Source organism: Triturus cristatus, chromosome 1_2, assembly GCF_964204655.1.
Source record: "Triturus cristatus chromosome 1_2, aTriCri1.1, whole genome shotgun sequence".
NCBI classification, from domain to species: Eukaryota; Metazoa; Chordata; class Amphibia; order Caudata; family Salamandridae; genus Triturus; species Triturus cristatus.
Genome location: NC_140580.1, coordinates 1043709901 through 1043725160, shown reverse-complemented (window position 1 = coordinate 1043725160; position 15260 = coordinate 1043709901). Strand labels below are relative to the sequence as shown.

Sequence of the window (15260 nt, the reverse complement as noted above, 5' to 3'; positions counted from 1 at the left end):
AAGCTGCACAATAATCATCCAACCCAGTAAGGACTTGATTCACCAACCTTTGGAAAGTGGCAGGTGCATTTTTCCAACCAAAGGGCATTACCACAAATTGATAATGTCCTCCTGGGGTCGAGAAAGCAGTTTTGGCCTTTGCACTCTCAGCTAGTCTGATTTGCCAGTAGCCTGCTGTCAGGTCAAATGTGCTCAAAAACTTAGCAGCTGCCAGTCTGTCAATGAGCTCATCTGCCCTAGGTATTGGGTGGGCATCTGTCCTAGTGACAGCATTGAGACCTCTGTAATCCACGCAAAACCTCATCTCTCTCTTACCATCTTGGGTGTGAGGTTTTGGCACAAGAACTACAGGACTAGCCCAAGGGCTCTCTGAAGGTTCAATGACTCCCAGCTCCAACATCTTTTGTACCTCAACTTTTATGCAGTCCCTGACATGGTCAGGTTGCCTGTAGATTTTACTCTTCACAGGCAGACTGTCACCAGTGTCCACCTCATGGGTGCACCAGTTTGTCTGACTTGGGGTCAGAGAGAAAATATGTCTGTAGGATTGCAGAACCTGTCTGCAGTCCTGTTGCTGATGGACAGTGAGGCTGTCAGAAAAGACCACACCATCAACTGAGCCATCATCAGGGTTCTGAGTCAACAGGTCTGGGAGAGGGTCACTCTCTTCCTCCTGCCCCTCATCTGTAGCCATGAGTAGCCCCATGTCTGCCCTGTCAACATATGCCTTCAATCTGTTGACATGAAGCACCCTGTGGGGGCTTCTGGGAGTCCCAAGGTCCACCAAGTAGGTGACTTCTCCCTTTTTCTCAACAATAGTGTGGGGTCCAGACCATTTGTCTTGGAGTGCTGCTGGGGCCACTGGCTCCAACACCCACACTTTCTGTCCTGGCTGGTAAACAGTCAGTACTGCCTTTTGGTCATGCCAAGCTTTTTGGAGTTCTTGGCTTGCCTCAAGGTTTTTAGAAGCCTTCTTCATATACTCTGCCATCCTGGAGCGGAGACCAAGTACATAATCCACTATGTCTAGTTTGGGTTGTCTGAGAGGTCTCTCCCATCCTTCCTTCACCAAACACAGGGGTCCTCTTACAGGATGCCCAAACAAAAGCTCAAAAGGGCTGTAGCCAACCCCCTTTTGTGGGACCTCTCTGTAAGCAAACAGAAGGCAGGGTAAAAGGATGTCCCATCTTCGCCTAAGCTTGTCTGGTAATCCTTTTATCATTCCTTTAGGGTCTTGTTGAATCTCTCAACAAGCCCATTGCACTGTGGGTGATAGGGTGTGGTGAACTTGTAGCTAACACCACACTCCTTCCACATTGCAGTCAAGTATCCTGACATGAAGTTGGTACCTCTGTCAGAAATGACCTCCTTTGGAAAGCCCACTCTGGAGAATACTCCAAGCAGGGCCCTTGCCACAACAGGAGCTGTTGTGGTCCTCAGGGGAATTGCTTCTGGGTACCTGGTGGCATGGTCCACTATCACCAGTATGAATCTGTGCCCAGATGCTGTTTGTGGGTCCATTGGTCCTACAATATCTATGCCCACTCTTTCAAAGGGGACCCCCACCACAGGTAGTGGTATGAGGGGGGCCTTTGTGGTGCCGCCTGATTTGCCACTGGCTTGGCAGGTGACACAGGAGCGACAAAACTCCTTAGTATCTTCTGACATATGGGGCCAGTGAAAGTGAGGGACAAGCCTGTCCCAAGTCTTGTTCTGGCCTAGATGTCCTGCAAGGGGAATATCGTGGGCCAAGGTGAGAAGGAAGCCTCTGAACTTCAGTGGTATGACCAACCTCCTGGATGCACCAGGCTTGGGGTCTCTAGCCTCTGAATACAGTAGCCCTTCATCCCAATACACTCTATGGGTACCTTGAGCATTCCCTGCAGCCTCAGCAGCAGCCAGCTGTCTGAGGGGTTCAAGAGAGGGGCAGTCTAATTGAGCCTGCCTCCGATCTGCCCTGGAAGGTCCCCCTGTCCCAAGAAACTCAACCTGATCAGGTTCAAGTTCTTCTAGGACAGTTCCTTCAGGGCTCTCAGAATCATCCTCCTGGGAGGGCTGATCCACCACCTGAGGCAGGGGGGAAGGCACAGCCTTAACCCTACTGCTCTTTCTCTTGGGTTGTGACTGGTCCATAGTTTCAGGATCCAGCACTTGTTCAGTGGTGCACTTTTTGGCCTGTGACCTGGTCACAGCAAGGACATGTGCATCTATCCCCAGCATTTCTGCATGGGTCCTATACTCCACTTCAGACCAAACTGAAGTTTCAAGATCATTGCCCAGTAAACACTCTACAGGAAGGTCTGAACTAACAACAACTTTCTTGAGGCCAGTTACCCCTCCCCAGGAGAAGTTAACAATAGCCACACTATGGGAGGTAGTGGCATTGCTAGCGTTGGTCACTAGGTAATTCTCACCTAGTATGATCTGTCCAGGGTCCTCAAAAGCAGGTGTCACCATTGTGACACTAGCTCCAGTGTCCCTGTAGGCCTGAGCCATTCTTTGGTTGATAAAAGGAGTCTGTCTGTACTTGCCCAGGTTACTGGGGCCTACAGTAGAGGACAAAGCTAAGTCCCCATCACAGATCAGAACAGCCTGAGTAGGTACTCTGACTAGGCCAGAATCCTCCTCAGTTCCCAGGGTTAACCCTACTACACCCTTTTGCTGGGAACCACCACTTACAGCTGAACTAGGGGGTACAGTTGCCTTAGGGGCAATGGTGGCTGGGGGCTTATCCTTTTTGGTGCACTCACTAAACCAATGTGAGTTGGACTTACAATAGTTGCACCATGGTTTCTTTTGGCCATCTTTCTTTTTATCCTTTTTGGGACCACCCTCCCCCTGAGCCTTTTGGGGGCCTGGTGAAGACTTCTGGTCTTTTTGTTTCTGATCATTACCCTTCTGGTCTGCCTTTTTCTGATCACCGCCCTGGTTCTGGTTTTTCTGCTTAACTCTAGTCCTGACCCATCTATCTGCCTTCTTTCCCAATTCTTGGGGAGAAGTCAGATCAGAATCAATCAGGTGTTGATGCAATAGCTGGTTTTGACAGTTGTTAAGTATTTGTTCTCTCATGATCAAATTATACAATCCTGTATAGTCCTTAACCTTACTTCCCATTAGCCAGCCTTCCAGAGCCTTAGTGGCACAATCTACAAAGTCAGTCCAGTCCTGAGTCTGTGTCTTCTGGGTATCCCTGAACAACAACCTGTATTGTTCAGTGGTTAGGCCAAACCCATCAATCGGAGCACTCTTCAGGACAGTGTAATTATCTGCATCCTCATCACTAACTGTGAGGAGCTTGTCTCTACCTTTCTCAGAGAAGGAGAGCCACAAGATAGCTGCCCACTGACTTTGGGGTACCTGCTGTACTTTGCAAGCTCTCTCCAAAGCAGTTATCCATATGTGGATGTCATCCCCACACTTGTAGGGAGGGACAATCTTGCTCAGGTTTCTATTGTCATAGTGCCTGTCTCTATCCTTAGGGATATTGCTGCCACCAGTGGGTTCTGACCCACTTAACTTTTGTTCTCTAGCCAGAGCAAGCTTCTCCTTGGCAAGGGCAAGTTCTTCCCTCTGAATCCTCAGATTAGCTTCCCTCATTCTGGCTTCATGCTCCTTTCTCTCAGGGGAAGTCATTCCCCTGTGAGAGGAAGCATTAGAGATGTTAGAGACATGGGAGTGGATGGATTCCCTTGAAGGGGATCTGTCCCTCCTGCTTCTCTGTGTAACCCTACTTGGGGGTCTGTATGGGGGACCCCCTGCAAACTCCCATGTAAGCTTAGGTTAGCCTGGCTAAGTCTTCCTACTTGGCCCTGGCTGTCTACCTCTTCATCTGAAGTCCCCTCTGACTCCTCTGTGGTGGGTAGACCCTCCTCTGTACCTAGGGTACCTGCCTGAGATGCCCTAAGAATGTCATACTCCTCTAGGAGTTGTCTTAACTGAAGGAGGGTAGGGTTTGCACCCTGTTTTATTCCTCTGGAGGTACACAAGTGTCTCATCTCCTGGAATGTTAAGGTATCATATCTAGAGGGGGTCTTTTGCAGACCTGATCCTCCTGAGAGAGCATCTACTTGATCTCCTCTCAGAGACATGATCTAGTGAGGGTGTGGTGTGTGCACCTACCTACACTAGTTGTATCTACTAAACCTCTCTAGTAGTTGTAGTCAGGGTGTGTTACTCCCTTCAACCTACAACTACAAAGTCCAGTAGGACTTAAGTATTATAATCTATGTTATATGTACCTAGACAATATCTGTGTGATCTTTCAATTTAGTATCTCAAGATTACAATGGTATTACAACAGCAAGCTCAGATCCCAACCGCTGCTCACCAATGTGAGAAGTTGGCCTGATGTATGATGTCACTAGTTCTAGTGTACACCTTATATGAGTCCAAATACCCTTATGGTGATTGGTTGTAAAGTCAACCTTATAGACCAGCTATCCTAGTGGTAGCATGGACAAGAGCAGTCTTAGGCTAAACTCTGAATGGCATGTGAAGCCAGCTGTGATACCATATATAATCCCTTGAATACCAAATGAAAGGACACCACAACAGATATATATATAAAATAAAGTGTATTTATTCTAGTCAAACCCTCAGCACTCTTTATGAGATTAGAGGTAAGTACAACACAGTCTTATTTAAGCATACATTAAGTCACACAGGTAAGTAATACAGTTAGGCCCTAGGGGCCACGCAAACCATATACTAAGTAAGTGGTATAAGAACCACTGTCACGGAAATAGAATAGGCCTAGGGAATCGCTGGGGCTACACTACACTAGCGTTAGTTAGGAAGTGGGAGGCCCACGGGATTCGTGTGCAGAGTGGAAACACTCACGCGTAATGCGTAAAAGTCAATAGTAATAGTACAGTTTAGAAAACTGTAGATTTAGGACACTTCCGGAGTAGCTAGGAAGTTGAGACTTGAAAACTAGACACTAGGATAGTCACTATCCTGATGAGCACCGGAGTACCCAAGTTACCTAGCCCACAGGCTGCGGGTGCATAGGGGTGAAGATGCGTCGTTTTCGTCGTCGACTCCTATGGATGCCTGAAGAAAGATGCTGACAGGCAGTCAGTGAAGAGTGTCCGGTGGATCCCAAGGCTGGGATCAAGAAGAGAGGAAACCTGCAAGCAGAAGGGACAGAGTCAAGGTCACTAGCCAGTGACCACGTGGAACCAGGAAGGAACCAGGCGATGTCGTGAAGATTGCAGGTGAAGGTGAAGCTTGTCGCTGCAGCCAGGAGGACCAGGAAGCGTCGAGGACGACCAGGACCAGGAGGCGAGCTGTCCCACGAAGGCTCTTGCTGTCGGCGGCGTCGAAGTTGGACTAGGACTCACCAAGCCTTGGCAAGCGGAACCCACGAAGAACGGAGGACTTGCTTCTGGTGCAGACCAGGAAGGTCTGGGGTGCTTCTTCTTTGCAGAGAAGCGGGAGCCAGTCTGGAGGAGCCAAACCAGTGCAGAAGATTTCAGGGTGCGTCGTCACAAAGGCCACTAGCCAGCGGGCAAGCAACCGGACAGACGCGGCAAGCAGGAAAATGCAGAAGGGCCCCACGCAGGACTCGTGGAGTGTGGGGGGCTGATCTTCGGTGCAGATGGTGCTTGGGGTTGGGGCTTCTCAATCCCCGGTGCACAACTTCGAGGGTACCTCAGAAGCTGCGCTTTAAGTTACTAGCCACTTTTTCCAGGTAGCCGGTCCCACGTCGCTCGTCGCCTCCACGGATCTCAGCTTTGCTGTCGATGTGGATCAGGGTCGGAGAAGTCTGGAAGTCAAGGCTCTGGTCGGGCTCTGCAGTCGGTTCCTCGTAGAACGTGGGCAAAGCAAAGGGTAGTCTCTTGATGGTGCCTGTTTGCATAGGGTAGCCACTCCTTGGCTACAAGGGAGATTCTTCAGTCTTCTTCTTTCGTCGAATGTCGAAGGTCCAGAGTTTCTGTTCAAGTTTGCAGGTTCAGGATAATCTAAAGTCTTGAGGCCCAACTCCCACTCTTATACTAATCTGGGGGGCTGGGATACCTGCTAGGTCACGCCTTATGGGTGGGACCTGGGAGGGGGTGGTTACACCCACTTCCCTTTGTCCAGTTTCGCGCCAGAGCTGGGGCTGGAGTGCCCCAGCGCCGGTTTGAACTGGACTATGCAAGGAACACCTTGTGTGCCCCAGGCATGTCTCATTCCTTTCAGCCCACCCTGCCCCAATACACTAAAGGCTGTCTGGGGAGGTGCTAGCACCTCCCCAAGCAGGAAACCTATTGTCCAGGCCTCCCTGGCTGGGATCACTCCCAGCTGCAGGAGGTCAGACTTGTGTCGTGGCAGCAGCATCCATTTTGTGATGCTGAGGCTTTGGTCAGAGGCTAACAGTTGAAGTATGATTTTAACATGTCTTTCCCTCTAGAAGGGGGGAATAATATTCTCATGTCCAGAAATGGCATGGGGGTATTATTCCACAGTGTTAGACACCTTACACGACATGTTTCGATAAAGCCAAACCATAGTTACCATAACCGTCTAAGATTATAAGGCACTTTAAGAGTATATGGTAGGCTATATCATAGAACAGCTATAAGGACAAGGTTCCGAAAGCTGCAGACAGGCTCAGCTCATGCTAGAGCACCATCTCACATGTTACCAAGCACTCTGCCTCCAGGATTGTTAAGGCCTGCCATAGGAGTGACTGATAGGTACACATGTGTCTATATGCAAGTTAGGTATAGGAATACTACACCTAAGCAAGGGGTGATTACACGACCTTGCCCCAGCTGAGTGATCAGCCAGTTGTCAAAATGGAAGGCCAGGCCAGGGGTGGCATAATACATGCTGCAGCCCCTGGTAGGCCTAGGGTACACCTATGCCCTGGGTACCTAGGGTACACTGTACAGGGGCCAATAAGGTGATCCTATCCAAATGGGTTATGCACCTAAAGTACATAGTATTAATTTAGAGAGAGAACAGCAGGGCTGTGGGTCTGATTAGCAGGCCCACAGCCACATCTAAGTCGAAAACCAGTAAAGCAAAAGCAAAAAGTGGGGGTGAACATAGAAAGCAGACCCTACTCTCCTACACTCGTTACCCCTCCGTGTGATGCGGAGCACACCGGGGCGGTTCCCGGTTAGTCACGGAACGAGGACAAAGCTCTCACCTAGGCTGACGAGATGCGCCCGCGGAGAGGAGGGCGTTTCCGGAGGTGGAGAGCGTAGGACGAGGAACGCCCGCTGTTCTATGCTTCAGGAAGCGGGGGTCGGTGATTCTGGCGAGCCGGGTCGTCCGTAGAACTGAACGCGCGGCAGAGATTTCGGAAGCGGGTCAGGGGCCGTTGGTCTGCATCGGGTTTCTGAAGCGAATCATTGGCGCCGCCTCCGTGCTTAGTTCCGGCTTTAACCTGCCGCGCTCCCGGTCACGTGGGGTTACTCGGAACCGCTACACTTGATGGGAGTTGTAGTTTCCGCGAGTTTCTCCCTCGGCTCGCGGTCCGCTCCGTCTTGTCCACGATCATGACACGCCCCTAAGGCCCCAGCCATATAAGTGCTTAATTTGTTGTGAAACATTGATTTGTGCATATGTTCCTGACTTCTAATCTCATAAAGAGATTAGTAGAGTGTGTCTAGAAATAAATACACATATATATCATATATATACCTGTGTGGTGTACTTTCATTTGGTAATTCAAGAGATTATAAGGTAAAACAAGCTGCTTTACATTCCTCTGAGACTTAGCCTGAAGGCTGCTCTCCACAGCTACCACTAAGATAGCTTTCCTTAAAAGGTTGTCTTAAACTTATCTACCATAAGAGTCGAATTGGACTGGTGCAAGGTGGCCACTTTAACTAGTGACCAGCATATGCCAGGCCAACTTCTCACAACAGATCATACATATTGCCCCAAGCCCTCTGTTGGCAATCTCTTCGTGGCACCCAAGTCATGGCAGGCCCGCCAGCTTCACATCTATGAAACCCAACCCTATCTAGGGCAGGGCTTACTCCACTATTTTTCCAGCCCACGACTGTACTGTGTGGCACGGCTGATGCAGGCAAGAAAAAAGAAAAAATGTCCCTGAGGTGCAGGGAGAAAGCGCACTATATCGGAGACGTTGCCTACCTGTTCTGTAGGGAGGAACTCCCTCTTTTGAAGTTTCTTTCTGAAGAACAAAAACATGTGAATCTGCAACAGAATTGCAGCCTGCCTCATATTCATTTTGGCCAAAAGAGCTCACACCACATTGCCAGGAGCACTTCCCACAAAACAATCATTGTCAAATGAGGATCAACCTTTATTTATATCAGGCGATCCTCACACGGACCAGCGGAGGCCCCTTCAACACTAGCAGGGTGTGGACCACCGGCCAGAGTCTAAATTACCCCATATCTTTCACAAGGGACTATTGGTGTTGCAAGGTTATGACCTCCGCCATACTGGCAAAAGACTGCCTGTCAAATTTAAAGATCCCTACCTGATTGGTGGAGATCTTTCTGCTGAGAAAAACACCATCTTCAAGGCAGCTCTCTTCTCAGTAGTGAAGTTGGCCAAGATGGTGCCGTGTATAAAGCACTCAGTTGGGAAACTTGTTTCTGTTCAGAGAAAACAGGTGGGATTTTGTTTTTTCTGAACCTAAAGTACAGCGAGATTTTTCCTTGCATCTGAGGGCAATTTAACATTTACCTTGCCTTTGTGCGACATTCCCAGAAAGATGGACATCAGCAACAAAAATTAGTGAAGTAGTGCTACCCATAATTGGTGGAATGACCAACATTGTGATCTACTTCCCGTGGTGGATGGACCTCTGAGCCAAGGTTACCACATTGGATTTCACAGAATTAAAAAATAGTGGGGAAACTGTAGGTTTGGTGGAGCGGGATGACTGCCTGTTCACAGTATTCCTCTTGATCCACCAAAGCCACATAAGGCTTTATAGCTCCCAGGAGAGTTTAAAAATTGTTGACACCTGGGTGTTAATGATTGCTGGGTATCTGCCATTTTCTGTAAGAATGCCAGTGTTCAATATGACTGTCCTCTGTGGGTGGATCTGATAATTTTATCATCTCAGGGTACCTTTCAAACTTTGGACATCTTTTACTTTCATTATGTTTCTGTATCTGTTGATCAGTGATCATCTAAAAGTATTCATTATATACTGGTGTCTCACTGCCTTGATAGTACTTATTTCTCTGGTTGGCTATTGCTGTGTGGTATGTTCATTGCTTCCTAAAATCTATTTTCCCTTGGAAGTCTAATATCATTCTCTTTTATCAGATGCCCGTTAGAGTCTGGGCAGCTCAAAGGGTTCTTCATCTATGCTGTCACATGGTCTCTGGGTGTCCAACAGTGTTTGCTATCTTTGCTTGTTAGTTTGATATCTTTAATTGTTTGTTGACCTGTGACTCCTAATAATGCTCCTTGTCTTTTGGTGTCTGTAATTCTCTAAGCCTCTGATAGTGTTCATATTTTTATGAATGTGTTTTGGTCTCTTACATCTGATAGGGTACACTATCGCTGGATTGACAACAGTCTTTGTACATGTGATATTATTCATTTTATCTAGTAGTTCATTAGTCTCTAGACAGTTCTCTACCTCTGAGTGTCTTTAGGTGATCTGAAGCCCAATAGTGTTAGTTGTCTCTGGGTGTCTTCTCTCTTTACATATAAGAGTGTTTCGCTTACCACCACTTACTCTTGCCTACCTCTGGCCTGTATGTTTGTGTATGTTCCTGCTACCCCATCACCTACACCAGTGATTTTCACACACCAGACCTATTTTCTCAGTTCCCAGCAGGAACTTCCCTCCACATCCTGCACCCCTGGCCTTTAACCATGAACAAGAAACAGTCAATTAAAGGCAAACATACCAACTCAGTTCAGCACATGAGCCCCCTGTATAATTTGAAAGCAAGCCTTTTGCCCCTCTCAGTTGTGCTAGTAGTGGGTGGGTGAGCTGCTATGCTCCTCAAAGGGCCACTGAACCAAGATGAAAGCCAGTGAAGACAGTCCCAGTAGAATGATTGTCCATCAAGGACATGAGAGGAAATAAAAAACAACACTGTGTGGAATGGTACTCTGATCCTGTAGAGAATTGACACATATCAAAGGATTATTTTTTAAAGGAATATGGATTTCCATCCATACCTCTTAGAAATTCTTGAATAATGTGACTAATATGGAAATTCAAATCCTACAAGCAATCATCCCAATTAAGAAGGAAGGGTGGGGATTCCACAAATCTTTGGTGAATTCTACATAAGACACGGACCCAATTAGCCTTTTTTAGAACCTACTCTGCTCTCACTCCAACAAAACCCATCTTACTAATGGAGACCCCTCTGATAGAATGAACCACAAGCTTTGCAGTTATAGTCCCTAAATCCTGTTTGATTCCTTTCACCCACCAATGCCAGGAATCTGCTGAAGGTAAGAATTGTGGCTTTGCAAAACAGTTGTAAGCCCCTGAAGTCCAAGGCTTCTGTATTACTGTGGTATCCTTCCTTCAGGGTTTCAGAACTCTCCTTCTATAGAGCTCCTTATATTGTTAGAACCTCACGGTTGAGACCTCAGAGTCCATTTAACATACAATACCAGTTTTTGCGATCACATTACAAAAACAGCTGCTGAAAGACCTAATTTCATCTTTTCTGTCACTTGTGAAGAGGCCAAATGCCTAAAAGTTGATAAATGAAATTGTTATGAAAGTTGAAGTAGTCAAGTAAAACTTTATTCGATTGCTTTTTCAGACAATCGTAAAAGTACATAAAAACACACAACTTGTTACACAGCAAATTATAAAAAAGATACAATTATTTTGCAATTAATTATAAAAACATTCAATTAAATGACTAGCCCTAACTTGGTGTAGGCTAGATGGTTATACTGCAATGCGTTTTCTGTACAAAAGTGCTTTTTTTAAGAACATTGCTACCCTCCAGGCTATGTGTCCATTTTCCAGGAATTGTAGTACTGTAAACGCAGGGCGACATTGTCTAATCCCCAAAGATTTTAGAATTGGAACGATCCATGTTTTTCTAAAATCAATATAAAATCTACAAAATAGAACGTGAATGGTGGATTGTTCTGAATGGCACAGTTGCAACACTCGTGACCATTCATTCATTTTTTGAAAACGTATACGTTTGTGAAAGATCCCAAGTCTGAATCTGGTCAGTAAAACCCTGTCATAGCTGTCATAGCCATCCGGTACTATCATTAAATAAGGTTGAATATAAAAAGTGGTTAAAATCGTTTCATTATACTGTACAGTGGGTTTAGTGATCTCTGCAGATACTCTAATTGTATCTAATAGCAGTACGCCCTCTTTTTTAACTCTTTCCTTGCAATGGTCAGCATCGTGCTGGGATCAGTAAAATATTCTAAGTGACTTAGGTCATGCATAAAATCTCGGACATACCTTAACCAGGGGATGGCTAAAGCCCCTTCCAATTTCAGACTAGCCAATAAAATGTGCTAGTTAAGTGTAGTTTTTACCGATGTGCAGATCCTATACCATAAGAGGATAGGCTCCATTTTTATGAGGTCAGCAATGTGTGGTACGCCCATCTTGGAATGGCAGACATACAATGATTTACTGCTTGGTACTGCCAAGATATAACGTAAAACACATTTTCCACTTTTTGTAGGGAGTGTACATCAACAAAACCCCATATCCTGCCCCATATATGGCCGTGGAAATACATTTAGCCTTTTAAATCTGGATGTGCTCAACCGGCGGCCTCCTACCCAGCTTTCATGAGAAATTAGCAAGGGCTGCTGTAGTTTTTTAAAAAGCCAATGGTCGTTCTGACCAAAGAGTGGACCGAGATATGAGAATCTCTTAGTAAACCTTATCGTCTGCTCATCTATATACATTTCCCTACACCTCTGACTGCCTTGACCACACCTCATTATAAAAGTTTTCAACCTAAGGTCAAGGTTGCTCATGAAGGCTGCAAAGCTATTTAGAACCTTTTGCAGTCCCACTTGAGTGAGTGACATCAGAACTGCATCATCTGCATATAGAAGAGCAGGTATTGGGACTCCTGCTATTTGGGGAAGGTCTTGGCAATCTTTGATCAGTCCTTCACCCAGACCATTAATATAAAGGTTGAAAAGAAAGGGGTTAGCACGCAGCCTTGCCAATTCCCCCTCCTTATTGTGAACGGGAAGAGCACTCACCATTGATACCATATCGCACTCTCGCCTTTGCGTCACCGTATATCCATCTAAGGTCAAGGATAATTTGCCATTCCACTTCCATATCCTCGAGGGTCTCCCATAGCTTGCTGTGCATAACATTCCACCCAGGTTTTCAAGAAAGGGGCGGAACAGCTTGCAGCGGTTACCTGAGTTATAAGCGGTTGCCATAGGGTCACTTTTGACTTATATAGGTCTACAGTGAACCCATCCGGCCCAGGGGCCTTGCCACCCCTACTTGCTGACATAGCACAATTTACTTTGTCTAGTGTAAACTGGAGAACTGTATGGTGAGTCAAGGCTGCCAGAGCAACATCCCATAATTTTGAGTATCTGGCGATTCAACTCTCCCCACGCCATTATACACTGAGGAGAAATGCTGGATCCATTGTTCTTCTGTTATGGCTATTTCTATTGTCGGCACTCCTCCAGAGGTCAAAAAGGGTGCTTTCACTGCTTTCCAGAAAGCTGAGCTATCTTTTGATAATGAGGCCTCATGCAAGAAGGCCCATGCTTCATTTCTCAGGGATGCTTTTTGTTCTTTAAGTGCTTGCATATAAGCCCCTCTAGCCTGTCTGATATTGCGTGGATTTCTTGGGTTCCTATGTAATTCATGCTTTAGGTTGGCATATGCTTGTGTGCACTTTGAATCAAACCACCCCTGTTGTTTCCCTTTATTGCTTCTGAGATTTCTTGGAATGAGGGTAAAACACTATCAGGCAAAGCTTTTTCATTCAGACAAACATCAAAAGCTGGTTTGCATTTAGTTATCACTTGTTTTGTGATGTCTAAGGGATCCACCATTTAACAGCACAGAGAGTAACCGTTTGTCCTGTTAATTATTAGATTTTGTAAGACCTGGACAGTTTCATCCCGTTTTCTAGATGATCTTTTCGGCAATAGGACAGAAATGTTCAATGGAAAATTGTCCCTCAGTGAGTTGTCATGTGTGGTAAAATATTGGAGTCCACGTGCATGGCTATTTAACACCAATATGTAGTCTATGGTGGTAAAGATACCTCTACCGTTAAAAGTGCAGCTCATCGGAATAGGCGTAGCACATAACTCATTTGCAAATCCCAAGTCAAGGCCAAACAGCAATTCTTTATACAATTCCCCCAATTTTACATGTTGAAAATGGGTATTACTAATCCCGTCCTCATTAGAACCAATTAGAACCGATACCATAGTCTCAAGTCCCTCCAAGAAATCCTCCTCGTTTGACTGTGGGGGTAGTCTGGCTGTATCATTTGTCTTCAAAGTTAAACAGACCCCTTGTTCACATGTTCTATCACTAGTTGTAGTTTTGCATCTCGTTTCCTTTGGTGATTTTTGTTTTTGTTTCTGGGGCCCCAGTCCCTTTCTTTTGTTGGATGGCGGCTCACTATTACTGCCCTGCCTTGTTTTGTCCTTTTGGCCCATAGTGGTTATATTTATCCTGTTAGCTAACTCATGGTGTGGAGATTTCAGGCTCTGACCCCGATTGTTGTAATTTTCTTACTTGGGGGGTAGGGTCTTGTGAACTATTTACGTGTGCGGACAATTTCTGAGCTATCAGAGGTTCTAGCCAGAGCCGATGCTCTGTTAGCTCAATCTCGTGTATGAGGGCTGACTCCGCGCTCAGAAGAAATGCATCAAGTGTCCCCACAACTCTCGGGGCCCGCTGATCGAGGACAGACTCGCTTTTGCTCATTTTAACACCCCTTAGTAGTAATAAAACAAAATGAAAGCAAGTTGTAAAGTACCTTGTTCAAATGATGCACATAAAGTCTGGAGTCCAGATGTTAACGGGGTGGCCCAGCCCGGCCTCCTCCGATCTCGGACAGGCGCTGATGGGCCCGCCCCTGGGCCATGCTTTGCCCGGGCGTGGCCCAGGCATGCCCATGCACGTCCCGCGCCCGGTTGGAAATGATGCAAGCAGCTTCGGCTGCGAAGGCTCCTGGTGCTCATAGTGCCCCCAAACTGACAGGCTGCAAATGGGCTGGAAGCGGGTCCCGCACTGCGGGAGCCCGCGCTCGGTTTAAATTATGCATGCGGCTCAGGCCGCAAGGGCTCCTGGTGCTCGTAGTGCCCCCAAACTGACAGGCTGCAAATGGGCTGGAAGCGGGTCCCGCACTGCGGGAGCCCGCGCTCGGTTTAAATTATGCATGCGGCTCAGGCCGCAAGGGCTCCTGGTGCTCGTAGTGCCCCCAAACTGACAGGCTGCAAATGGGCTGGAAGCGGGTCCCGCACTGCGGGAGCCCGCGCTCGGTTTAAATTATGCATGCGGCTCAGGCCGCAAAGGCTCCTGGTGCTCGTAGTGCCCCCAAACTAACAGGCTACAAATGGGTTGGAAGCGGGTTTAAGTAGTCATCAGGTAGACAAGTTACATGAGAAATTCTTCAGTGCCATAGACATATAACAGGCCAATCCCCAGTAAATACTTCACGTCTCAAAGGTTCATGTCTATTGGTGCTGATGGTCAGAACCACTTCAAATATTTTACAAAATAGATACTTTTAGGTTACAACAAACTCCTCCTTCCATAATAGCTAAATGAAAATGCTTTACTGTTCTATAGAAAAGTCACACATTGAAAGGAAACAAGGTGAACTGGAGATGTTCAAAACTGTTTAAAATGAATCAGTGTGTCTACCATGGAACCATACAACCCAGTTGTAAATGAAGCCAGTAAGTTGCCTCCTTGTAGTACCTGCAGTCTAGAAGTCATAATGCAGTCTGTAAACTCTGAAACGAAATCTGGGAAGCACCAGGATGTGTGCATGGCCTCCAGGTCACCAGCCAAAGAGCATCCTAGCACAGCAAGAGATGTGATAGGCCCTCTGGACTAGCAGGAAGAGTCTGATTGGTCAAAAAATTGATTGAATAGAGAACGGAAAACTCATTATTGAAATGATTCGAAAAATTGATATGATTCACAAAAGGAGGAAATGTGAACATGAGATCCCAGTTCGAATGCTGTAGAAAAGAATCCATTGTTTGAGACATTTGATCTGGTATCCAGTAGAAAAGAGGAGATGCTGGAGATTTAGTATGTGCATAAATAGATCAATGAGACTGGGATCTTGCATTACTCAGTGGCGGACGGT

The 15260-nt window shown here is 46.6% G+C and overlaps 1 long non-coding RNA gene across 1 annotated transcript in view; it reads right to left on the bottom strand.

Annotated features, from left to right (window-relative positions):
* The window catches only part of LOC146868626 (uncharacterized), a 101691-nt gene extending 87571 nt beyond the window's left edge, over positions 1-14120 (bottom strand). Inside the window, exon 1 of the long non-coding RNA XR_014966323.1 lies at positions 13917-14120. This is a non-coding gene — a long non-coding RNA (uncharacterized LOC146868626). The remainder of the gene's footprint in view (positions 1-13916) is intronic.
* Between the last annotated feature and the right edge of the window lie 1140 nt (positions 14121-15260).